We start from the raw sequence: 13,400 nt of genomic DNA, 5'->3' as shown, positions 1-13,400 counted from the left end.
GAGTAGAGTGCGTGTTCACCATGCCAAAGGTAGTGGGTTCGAAACCTGCAACTTTCAAAACTAAATTAAAATTAGTAGGGAAAACAGTTGGGCGATAAATTGCAAAGTGAGTGGTGGGTTGGTCACTTAGTGTAGTGGGGTCAATTCCCACATCCTTCAAATTGTCATTTTATAGCTGAAAAAGAAAACAGTGAGTCAGTAAGGAGGTGGATTGGGAACTTAGCTCACAAGTTAGAGTGTCTGCTTACCTTGCAGGAGGTAGTCGGTTCGATTCCTGTATCTTCCACATTGTCATTTTTGAGCTGAAAAAAGTGACCAAACAATTTAAGACTTACTTAATAAAAACCATTATGTATAATAAGGCTTTAAAAAAACAACCATGTATAGTAGGGCTTTTTTAGTAAAAAACATGTAAAGTAAGGCTTTTTTTACCTAAAAAACGACATAGTATAGTAAGGCTTTTTTTCCCCTAAAAAAACGACATAGTATAGTAAGGCTTTTTTCTTTAAAAAAAAAACAACATAGTATAGTAAGGCTTTTTTATTTAAAAAAACGACATAGTATAGTAAGGCTTTTTTTTCCTAAAAAACGACATAGTATAGTAAGGCTTTTTTTCCCCTTAAAAAAACGACATAGTATAGTAAGGCTTTTTTTACTTAAAAAACGACATAGTATAGTAAGGCTTTTTTCTTTAAAAAAAAACAACATAGTATGGTAAGGCTTTTTTTCTTTTAAAAAACGACATAGTATAGTAAGGCTTTTTTCTTTAAAAAACGACATAGTATGGTAAGGCTTTTTTTCTTTTAAAAAACGACATAGTATAGTAAGGCTTTTTTTCCCTAAAAAACGACATAGTATAGTAAGGCTTTTTTTCCCCTTAAAAAAACGACATAGTATAGTAAGGCTTTTTTTACTTAAAAAACGACATAGTATAGTAAGGCTTTTTTCTTTAAAAAAAAACAACATAGTATGGTAAGGCTTTTTTTCTTTTAAAAAACGACATAGTATAGTAAGGCTTTTTTCTTTAAAAAACGACATAGTATAGTAAGGCTTTTTTTCCCTAAAAAACGACATAGTATAGTAAGGCTTTTTTTCCCTAAAAAACGACATAGTACAGTAAGAATTTTTTAGTTAAAAAACGACATAGTATAGTAAGGCTTTTTTCCCCTAAAAAAAATGACATAGTATAGTAAGGCTTTTTTCTTTAAAAAAACGACATAGTATAGTAAGGCTTTTTTTCCTAAAAAACGACATAGTATAGTAAGGCTTTTTTATTTAAAAAACGACATAGTATAGTAAGGCTTTTTTTTAACTTAAAAAACGACATAGTATAGTAAGGCTTTTTTATTTAAAAAACGACATAGTATAGTAAGGCTTTTTTACTTAAAAAACGACATAGTATAGTAAGGCTTTTTTATTTAAAAAAACGACATAGTATAGTAAGGCTTTTTTTTCCTAAAAAACGACATAGTATAGTAAGGCTTTTTTTCCCCTTAAAAAAACGACATAGTATAGTAAGGCTTTTTTTACTTAAAAAACGACATAGTATAGTAAGGCTTTTTTCTTTAAAAAAAAACAACATAGTATGGTAAGGCTTTTTTTCTTTTAAAAAACGACATAGTATAGTAAGGCTTTTTTCTTTAAAAAACGACATAGTATAGTAAGGCTTTTTTTCCCTAAAAAACGACATAGTATAGTAAGGCTTTTTTTCCCTAAAAAACGACATAGTATAGTAAGGCTTTTTTTCCCCTTAAAAAAACGACATAGTATAGTAAGGCTTTTTTTACTTAAAAAACGACATAGTATAGTAAGGCTTTTTTCTTTAAAAAAAAACAACATAGTATGGTAAGGCTTTTTTTCTTTTAAAAAACGACATAGTATAGTAAGGCTTTTTTCTTTAAAAAACGACATAGTATAGTAAGGCTTTTTTTCCCTAAAAAACGACATAGTATAGTAAGGCTTTTTTTCCCTAAAAAACGACATAGTACAGTAAGGCTTTTTTAGTTAAAAAACGACATAGTATAGTAAGGCTTTTTTCCCCTAAAAAAAATGACATAGTATAGTAAGGCTTTTTTCTTTAAAAAAACAACATAGTATAGTAAGGCTTTTTTTACTTAAAAAACGACATAGTATAGTAAGGCTTTTTTCTTTAAAAAAACGACATAGTATAGTAAGGCTTTTTTTCCTAAAAAACGACATAGTATAGTAAGGCTTTTTTATTTAAAAAACGACATAGTATAGTAAGGCTTTTTTTTAACTTAAAAAACGACATAGTATAGTAAGGCTTTTTTATTTAAAAAACGACATAGTATAGTAAGGCTTTTTTACTTAAAAAACAACATAGTATAGTAAGGCTTTTTTTCTTTTAAAAAACGACATAGTATAGTAAGGCTTTTTTTCTTTTTAAAAACGACATAGTATAGTAAGGCTTTTTTCTTTAAAAAACGACATAGTATAGTAAGGCTTTTTTTTCCAAAAAAACGACATAGTATAGTAAGGCTTTTTTTCCCTAAAAAACGACATAGTATAGTAAGGCTTTTTTTTCCTAAAAAACGACATAGTATAGTAAGGCTTTTTTAGTTAAAAACCGACATAGTATAGTAAGGCTTTTTTCCCCTAAAAAACGACATAGTATAGTAAGGCTTTTTTACTTAAAAAACGACATAGTATAGTAAGGCTTTTTTCTTTAAAAAACCACGTAGTATAGTAAGGCTTTTTTTCCCTAAAAAACGACATAGTATAGTAAGGCTTTTTTTTCCTAAAAAATGACATAGTATAGTAAGGCTTTTTTAGTTAAAAAACGACATAGTATAGTAAGGCTTTTTTCCCCTAAAAAAAACGACATAGTATAGTAAGGCTTTTTTCTTTAAAAAAACGACATAGTATAGTAAGGCTTTTTTCTTTAAAAAACGACATAGTATAGTAAGGCTTTTTTCCCCTAAAAAACGACATAGTATAGTAAGGCTTTTTTCTTTAAAAAAACAACATAGAATAGTAAGGCTTTTTTTACTTAAAAAACGACATAGTATAGTAAGGCTTTTTTTCTTTTAAAAAACGACATAGTATAGTAAGGCTTTTTTCTTTAAAAAACGACATAGTATAGTAAGGCTTTTTTTCCCTAAAAAACGACATAGTATAGTAAGGCTTTTTTTCCCTAAAAAACGACATAGTACAGTAAGGCTTTTTTAGTTAAAAAACGACATAGTATAGTAAGGCTTTTTTCCCCTAAAAAAAATGACATAGTATAGTAAGGCTTTTTTCTTTAAAAAAACAACATAGTATAGTAAGGCTTTTTTTACTTAAAAAACGACATAGTATAGTAAGGCTTTTTTCTTTAAAAAAACGACATAGTATAGTAAGGCTTTTTTTATTTAAAAAACGACATAGTATAGTAAGGCTTTTTTACTTAAAAAACGACATAGTATAGTAAGGCTTTTTTTCTTTTAAAAAACGACATAGTATAGTAAGGCTTTTTTCTTTAAAAAACGACATAGTATAGTAAGGCTTTTTTTCCCTAAAAAACGACATAGTATAGTAAGGCTTTTTTTCCCTAAAAAACGACATAGTACAGTAAGGCTTTTTTAGTTAAAAAACGACATAGTATAGTAAGGCTTTTTTCCCCTAAAAAAAATGACATAGTATAGTAAGGCTTTTTTCTTTAAAAAAACAACATAGTATAGTAAGGCTTTTTTTACTTAAAAAACGACATAGTTTAGTAAGGCTTTTTTCTTTAAAAAAACGACATAGTATAGTAAGGCTTTTTTTCCTAAAAAACGACATAGTATAGTAAGGCTTTTTTATTTAAAAAACGACATAGTATAGTAAGGCTTTTTTTTTACTTAAAAAACGACATAGTATAGTAAGGCTTTTTTATTTAAAAAACGACATAGTATAGTAAGGCTTTTTTACTTAAAAAACGACATAGTATAGTAAGGCTTTTTTTCTTTTAAAAAACGACATAGTATAGTAAGGCTTTTTTTCTTTTAAAAAACGACATAGTATAGTAAGGCTTTTTTCTTTAAAAAACGACATAGTATAGTAAGGCTTTTTTTTCCAAAAAAACGACATAGTATAGTAAGGCTTTTTTTCCCTAAAAAACGACATAGTATAGTAAGGCTTTTTTTTCCTAAAAAACGACATAGTATAGTAAGGCTTTTTTAGTTAAAAACCGACATAGTATAGTAAGGCTTTTTTCCCCTAAAAAACGACATAGTATAGTAAGGCTTTTTTACTTAAAAAACGACATAGTATAGTAAGGCTTTTTTCTTTAAAAAACCACGTAGTATAGTAAGGCTTTTTTTCCCTAAAAAACGACATAGTATAGTAAGGCTTTTTTTTCCTAAAAAATGACATAGTATAGTAAGGCTTTTTTAGTTAAAAAACGACATAGTATAGTAAGGCTTTTTTCCCCTAAAAAAAACGACATAGTATAGTAAGGCTTTTTTCTTTAAAAAAACGACATAGTATAGTAAGGCTTTTTTCTTTAAAAAACGACATAGTATAGTAAGGCTTTTTTCCCCTAAAAAACGACATAGTATAGTAAGGCTTTTTTCTTTAAAAAAAACAACATAGAATAGTAAGGCTTTTTTTACTTAAAAAACGACATAGTATAGTAAGGCTTTTTTTCTTTTAAAAAACGACATAGTATAGTAAGGCTTTTTTCTTTAAAAAACGACATAGTATAGTAAGGCTTTTTTTTCCTAAAAAACGACATAGTATAGTAAGGCTTTTTTTCCCTAAAAAACGACATAGTATAGTAAGGCTTTTTTTCCTAAAAAACGACATAGTATAGTAAGGCTTTTTTCCCCTAAAAAAAATGACATAGTATAGTAAGGCTTTTTTCTTTAAAAAAACAACATAGTATAGTAAGGCTTTTTTTACTTAAAAAACGACATAGTATAGTAAGGCTTTTTTCTTTAAAAAACGACATAGTATAGTAAGGCTTTTTTTCCTAAAAAACGACATAGTATAGTAAGGCTTTTTTATTTAAAAAACGACATAGTATAGTAAGGCTTTTTTTTCCTAAAAAATGACATAGTATAGTAAGGCTTTTTTAGTTAAAAAACGACATAGTATAGTAAGGCTTTTTTCCCCTAAAAAAAACGACATAGTATAGTAAGGCTTTTTTCTTTAAAAAAACGACATAGTATAGTAAGGCTTTTTTCTTTAAAAAACGACATAGTATAGTAAGGCTTTTTTCCCCTAAAAAACGACATAGTATAGTAAGGCTTTTTTCTTTAAAAAAACAACATAGAATAGTAAGGCTTTTTTTACTTAAAAAACGACATAGTATAGTAAGGCTTTTTTTCTTTTAAAAAACGACATAGTATAGTAAGGCTTTTTTCTTTAAAAAACGACATAGTATAGTAAGGCTTTTTTTCCCTAAAAAACGACATAGTATAGTAAGGCTTTTTTTCCCTAAAAAACGACATAGTACAGTAAGGCTTTTTTAGTTAAAAAACGACATAGTATAGTAAGGCTTTTTTTTCCTAAAAAACGACATAGTATAGTAAGGCTTTTTTAGTTAAAAACCGACATAGTATAGTAAGGCTTTTTTCCCCTAAAAAACGACATAGTATAGTAAGGCTTTTTTACTTAAAAAACGACATAGTATAGTAAGGCTTTTTTCTTTAAAAAACCACGTAGTATAGTAAGGCTTTTTTTCCCTAAAAAACGACATAGTATAGTAAGGCTTTTTTTTCCTAAAAAATGACATAGTATAGTAAGGCTTTTTTAGTTAAAAAACGACATAGTATAGTAAGGCTTTTTTCCCCCTAAAAAAACGACATAGTATAGTAAGGCTTTTTTCTTTAAAAAAACGACATAGTATAGTAAGGCTTTTTTCTTTAAAAAACGACATAGTATAGTAAGGCTTTTTTCCCCTAAAAAACGACATAGTATAGTAAGGCTTTTTTCTTTAAAAAAACAACATAGAATAGTAAGGCTTTTTTTACTTAAAAAACGACATAGTATAGTAAGGCTTTTTTTCTTTTAAAAAACGACATAGTATAGTAAGGCTTTTTTCTTTAAAAAACGACATAGTATAGTAAGGCTTTTTTTCCCTAAAAAACGACATAGTATAGTAAGGCTTTTTTTCCCTAAAAAACGACATAGTATAGTAAGGCTTTTTTAGTTAAAAACCGACATAGTATAGTAAGGCTTTTTTCCCCTAAAAAACGACATAGTATAGTAAGGCTTTTTTACTTAAAAAACGACATAGTATAGTAAGGCTTTTTTCTTTAAAAAACCACGTAGTATAGTAAGGCTTTTTTTCCCTAAAAAACGACATAGTATAGTAAGGCTTTTTTTTCCTAAAAAATGACATAGTATAGTAAGGCTTTTTTAGTTAAAAAACGACATAGTATAGTAAGGCTTTTTTCCCCCTAAAAAAACGACATAGTATAGTAAGGCTTTTTTCTTTAAAAAAACGACATAGTATAGTAAGGCTTTTTTCTTTAAAAAACGACATAGTATAGTAAGGCTTTTTTCCCCTAAAAAACGACATAGTATACTAAGGCTTTTTTCTTTAAAAAAACAACATAGAATAGTAAGGCTTTTTTTACTTAAAAAACGACATAGTATAGTAAGGCTTTTTTTCTTTTAAAAAACGACATAGTATAGTAAGGCTTTTTTCTTTAAAAAACGACATAGTATAGTAAGGCTTTTTTTCCCTAAAAAACGACATAGTATAGTAAGGCTTTTTTTCCCTAAAAAACGACATAGTACAGTAAGGCTTTTTTAGTTAAAAAACGACATAGTATAGTAAGGCTTTTTTCCCCTAAAAAAAATGACATAGTATAGTAAGGCTTTTTTCTTTAAAAAAACAACATAGTATAGTAAGGCTTTTTTTACTTAAAAAACGACATAGTATAGTAAGGCTTTTTTCTTTAAAAAAACGACATAGTATAGTAAGGCTTTTTTTCCTAAAAAACGACATAGTATAGTAAGGCTTTTTTATTTAAAAAACGACATAGTATAGTAAGGCTTTTTTTTACTTAAAAAACGACATAGTATAGTAAGGCTTTTTTATTTAAAAAACGACATAGTATAGTAAGGCTTTTTTACTTAAAAAACGACATAGTATAGTAAGGCTTTTTTTCTTTTAAAAAACGACATAGTATAGTAAGGCTTTTTTCTTTAAAAAACGACATAGTATAGTAAGGCTTTTTTTCCCCAAAAAACGACATAGTATAGTAAGGCTTTTTTTCCCTAAAAAACGACATAGTATAGTAAGGCTTTTTTTTCCTAAAAAACGACATAGTATAGTAAGGCTTTTTTAGTTAAAAACCGACATAGTATAGTAAGGCTTTTTTCCCCTAAAAAACGACATAGTATAGTAAGGCTTTTTTACTTAAAAAACGACATAGTATAGTAAGGCTTTTTTCTTTAAAAAACCACGTAGTATAGTAAGGCTTTTTTTCCCTAAAAAACGACATAGTATAGTAAGGCTTTTTTTTCCTAAAAAATGACATAGTATAGTAAGGCTTTTTTAGTTAAAAAACGACATAGTATAGTAAGGCTTTTTTCCCCTAAAAAAAACGACATAGTATAGTAAGGCTTTTTTCTTTAAAAAAACGACATAGTATAGTAAGGCTTTTTTCTTTAAAAAACGACATAGTATAGTAAGGCTTTTTTCCCCTAAAAAACGACATAGTATAGTAAGGCTTTTTTCTTTAAAAAAAACAACATAGAATAGTAAGGCTTTTTTTACTTAAAAAACGACATAGTATAGTAAGGCTTTTTTTCTTTTAAAAAACGACATAGTATAGTAAGGCTTTTTTCTTTAAAAAACGACATAGTATAGTAAGGCTTTTTTTTCCTAAAAAACGACATAGTATAGTAAGGCTTTTTTAGTTAAAAACCGACATAGTATAGTAAGGCTTTTTTCCCCTAAAAAACGACATAGTATAGTAAGGCTTTTTTACTTAAAAAACGACATAGTATAGTAAGGCTTTTTTCTTTAAAAAAACACGTAGTATAGTAAGGCTTTTTTTCCCTAAAAAACGACATAGTATAGTAAGGCTTTTTTTTCCTAAAAAATGACATAGTATAGTAAGGCTTTTTTAGTTAAAAAACGACATAGTATAGTAAGGCTTTTTTCCCCTAAAAAAAACGACATAGTATAGTAAGGCTTTTTTCTTTAAAAAAACGACATAGTATAGTAAGGCTTTTTTCTTTAAAAAACGACATAGTATAGTAAGGCTTTTTTCCCCTAAAAAACGACATAGTATAGTAAGGCTTTTTTCTTTAAAAAAAACAACATAGAATAGTAAGGCTTTTTTTACTTAAAAAACGACATAGTATAGTAAGGCTTTTTTTCTTTTAAAAAACGACATAGTATAGTAAGGCTTTTTTCTTTAAAAAACGACATAGTATAGTAAGGCTTTTTTTTCCTAAAAAACGACATAGTATAGTAAGGCTTTTTTTTCCTAAAAAACGACATAGTATAGTAAGGCTTTTTTAGTTAAAAAACGACATAGTATAGTAAGGCTTTTTTCCCCTAAAAAAAACGACATAGTATAGTAAGGCTTTTTTCTTTAAAAAAATGACATAGTATAGTAAGGCTTTTTTCTTTAAAAAACGACATAGTATAGTAAGGCTTTTTTTCCCTAAAAAACGACATAGTATAGTAAGGCTTTTTCCCCTAAAAAAAACGACATAGTATAGTAAGGCTTTTTTCTTTAAAAAAACAACCTAGTATAGTAAGGCTTTTTTTACTTAAAAAACGACATAGTATAGTAAGGCTTTTTTCCCTAAAAAACGACATAGTATAGTAAGGCTTTTTTATTTAAAAAACGACATAGTATAGTAAGGCTTTTTTACTTAAAAAACGACATAGTATAGTAAGGCTTTTTTTCTTTTAAAAAACGACATAGTATAGTAAGGCTTTTTTCTTTAAAAAACGACATAGTATAGTAAGGCTTTTTTTCCTAAAAAACGACATAGTATAGTAAGGCTTTTTTAGTTAAAAAACGACATAGTATAGTAAGGCTTTTTTCCCCTAAAAAAACGACATAGTATAGTAAGGCTTTTTTCTTTAAAAAAACAACATAGTATAGTAAGGCTTTTTTTACTTAAAAAACGACATAGTATAGTAAGGCTTTTTTCTTTAAAAAAACGACATAGTATAGTAAGGCTTTTTTTCCTAAAAAACGACATAGTATAGTAAGGCTTTTTTATTTAAAAAACGACATAGTATAGTAAGGCTTTTTTTTTACTTAAAAAACGACATAGTATAGTAAGGCTTTTTTATTTAAAAAACGACATAGTATAGTAAGGCTTTTTTAACTTAAAAAACGACATAGTATAGTAAGGCTTTTTTCTTTAAAAAAACGACATAGTATAGTAAGGCTTTTTTCTTTAAAAAACGACATAGTATAGTAAGGCTTTTTTTCCTAAAAAACGACATAGTATAGTAAGGCTTTTTTTCCCCTAAAAAAACGACATAGTATAGTAAGGCTTTTTTCTTTAAAAAAACAACATAGAATAGTAAGGCTTTTTTTACTTAAAAAACGACATAGTATAGTAAGGCTTTTTTCTTTAAAAAAACGACATAGTATAGTAAGGCTTTTTTCTTTAAAAAAACGACATAGTATAGTAAGGCTTTTTTTCCTAAAAAACGACATAGTATAGTAAGGCTTTTTTATTTAAAAAACGACATAGTATAGTAAGGCTTTTTTTTACTTAAAAAACGACATAGTATAGTAAGGCTTTTTTCTTTTAAAAAACGACATAGTATAGTAAGGCTTTTTTCTTTAAAAAATGACATAGTATAGTAAGGCTTTTTTTTTCCTAAAAAACGACATAGTATAGTAAGGCTTTAAAAAAAACGACATAGTATAGTAAGGCTTTTTTATTTAAAAAACGACATAGTATAGTAAGGCTTTTTTTTACTTAAAAAACGACATAGTATAGTAAGGCTTTTTTACTTAAAAAACGACATAGTATAGTAAGGCTTTTTTTCTTTTAAAAAACGACATAGTATAGTAAGGCTTTTTTCTTTAAAAAACGACATAGTATAGTAAGGCTTTTTTTTCCTAAAAAACGACATAGTATAGTAAGGCTTTTTTTTCCTAAAAAACGACATAGTATAGTAAGGCTTTTTTAGTTAAAAAACGACATAGTATAGTAAGGCTTTTTTCCCCTAAAAAAACGACATAGTATAGTAAGGCTTTTTTCTTTAAAAAAACAACATAGTATAGTAAGGCTTTTTTTACTTAAAAAACGACATAGTATAGTAAGGCTTTTTTACTTAAAAAACGACATAGTATAGTAAGGCTTTTTTTCTTTTAAAAAACGACATAGTATAGTAAGGCTTTTTTCTTTAAAAAACGACATAGTATAGTAAGGCTTTTTTTTCCTAAAAAACGACATAGTATAGTAAGGCTTTTTTTTCCTAAAAAACGACATAGTATAGTAAGGCTTTTTTAGTTAAAAAACGACATAGTATAGTAAGGCTTTTTTCCCCTAAAAAAACGACATAGTATAGTAAGGCTTTTTTCTTTAAAAAAACAACATAGTATAGTAAGGCTTTTTTTACTTAAAAAACGACATAGTATAGTAAGGCTTTTTTCTTTAAAAAAATGACATAGTATAGTAAGGCTTTTCGCCCTAAAAAAACAACATAGTCTCGTAAGGCTTTTTTAAAAAAAAAACGACAGTATAGTAAGTAAACTTATAGTATAGTATGGCTTTTTTTTAACAACATAGTATAGTAAGGCTTTAAAAAAACCGACATAGTATAGTAAGGGTTTTTTTCTTCAAAAATCGACATAGTATAGTAAGGCTTTTTTCGTTAAAAAACGACATACTATAGTAAGGCTTTTTTCTATTTCTATTTCGACTATTTTTTTTTACAAATAGGCTCATTTTGAAGAAAAGAAGCCTTACATGTGCATTTTAAAAGAAAGCTTTACTACACAAGCCTGGTTTGACCAGCACGAAGACTTCTGCACTAGATGTGACATTTGTTTTAATGCTGAATAAGTTGTTTACCTGACTTACATGACCATATTTGGTTAACCCGTCCGTATTGTGCGTGTGTGTGTGTACAAAAACTAAAGCTGTTATTGCCTCCGTTACAGGGAAAAACCACTTGCAATTGGTCGTCAACATTCTTGGCGCGTGTCAAGTGTGTGCTTGCAAACGTCGGATTCCGTTGGGTTCACGGCTCAATTTGTTTTGCTTTGACTAGCGATGACGGCGATATGGCGTGCTTACAATTTGCGACGTGTGTCCACATGTCCGCTCACGGTGTATCTTTATGTGCGTGCGCGTGTGTGATATGAACACGTAAACTGGAAATAAAAGGTCTCGGTACATATTTACTTCTTAGTCATTTACAATATTCAAAGTCCAATACAAGCCTCTGACAAATACACACGTACAAACACGCACAGTCCAAACATATTTGAACAAATAAAAACCTTTTCTTTAACAAAAATAGGCTTACTATACATGGTCTTTTTTTTTAACAAGAAAATTAGCATACCTGTCAACCTCTGCCGATAACTGCCCTTATAAATGATTATGATTCCCCTTACAAAAAACCTTACAAACACCGTACGAGTCGTACAGTGTTTGTAAGGGCAATCATAATCATTTATAAGGGCAGTTATCGGCAGAGGTTGACAGGTATGAATTAGCCTTACTATACATTGTCTTCTTTTTTTTTTTTAATCAAAATTAGCCTAACTATACGTGGTCTTTTTAGGAAGAAAAAAAAAAAGCCTTATGATGCATGATCATTTTTAAAGGGAAAAAAGCCAGACTATATATGGTCTTTTTTTTTTAAAGAATAAAAGGAGTTGTTCATCTTTAAAAGCAAGTCTGGTGGCTCTATCAGCGTCGACGGCAGGAACACACAACAATCAAAGTCAGACGAACGGCCGTATAAAAACCGCTCATAAAACACAGTCGCTGAGCGGCGGCTGTCAGCGGATGAGCTGGGAAAACGTTTTCCTCGGGGTCAAAGGTGACGCGGGGTGACCAAGTGTTGACAGGTGTGAGTGCGAGTGTGTGTGTTCTCTTTTCATGTTCACTTCCTTCTTTTCACGTGTCTTTACTCTCCGGCACCACATTCCCGCCGCGTACGCGCGTGCGTGCGTTCAAAGGAAAAGAAAGTAAAAGTGGTGACGGGAACATAAGTTGCCTTTGCAAACATGCAAGGCTCACAGTGAAACTAAACGCTTCTGGCTAAAAACGACCACGTGCCCCGTTGACTGGCAGGAAATAACAAAAGACAAGCGCAAGTCAAAATCAAATGCTACACGTGCTAGCCAGTCTTTCTTGTTCAAACGGGTCGGACATCTATTGTCGTCATCGACAGCCAATAAGCTAGACGTCGTCTTTGTGCTTTAAATAGAAAAGATTTGGCTTTAAAATGGGACATTGGACTTTCCCGGTTGATTTGATGTCTTTAACCGTCTGTCATTGGCTACGGCAAGGGTGTCCGACGCGGGTTGGTTGGCGGGCCGCTTTAACGTCAACTTGATTTCACATGGGCCGGACGGACCATTTTAGATATCATATTTAGATTTTTTTTTATAAATGGATTAAAAGCCCTGAATATTCCGTTTTTTTATAAATCAAAATAATCCTAAAAATATTTCAGAACATACATTCCCACTACAGAATGCAATTGGCACAGACAATAAAATGGATTTACGTCAAAGAAAATACTGAAATTGAACTACTCAAATCTGATGTGGCCGCAGGAGGGGAAAATAAATAAATAAATAAAGAAGTGGTAGTAAAAGCGCTGGGTCGGGGCTCACCTCCGCTTTGGGGTTCCGCCGCTTATCCGGCGGCTGACGGCCTTCCTGCCGGCATCCGCCTCCCGCCGACCTTCGACCCGGGCCTCGGCGGGAACGCAGACTCGCCGTGACGGTCACCGGGGCCAAGCGCCAATCATCGAGTGACTACAACAACGCGGGGCAGCACCTGTCCACACACACACACACACACACACAATGGTTATTGCTCACCACATTTTTCTTTTCTTCAACAAAAAAAATGAGCAGCATGAGCAAAAGAAGCACATTTCAAATCATTACATGCTATTTCGAGTTTTGTATCCAGAATGTTTCGATTTAAAGCCAACAAAATCAGTTTAGTCACACAAGATCAATTTTTTCCCCATTATTTTGTGTATTTTAAAATGTCTATTCAAAGATTGGACTTTTGCCAATGCATGACATTTTTTTTGCATACTATTCCAACAAATAAAATAAACTTAAATTGACAAAACATATCAGTGAACTATTTTTTTAACCAATTTATGGTATTTAAATATTGATTTAGAGTTAACAATCTAATTAAAAATAACAAAATACTATAATTATATTTTTTTTGTCATGTGATCAGTCATGTATTACAAATACATTAATAATATTTTATCA

This window comes from Stigmatopora argus, chromosome 10 (genome assembly GCF_051989625.1).
Source record: "Stigmatopora argus isolate UIUO_Sarg chromosome 10, RoL_Sarg_1.0, whole genome shotgun sequence".
Classification (NCBI taxonomy): domain Eukaryota; kingdom Metazoa; phylum Chordata; class Actinopteri; order Syngnathiformes; family Syngnathidae; genus Stigmatopora; species Stigmatopora argus.
This window is presented reverse-complemented; position numbering follows the sequence as displayed.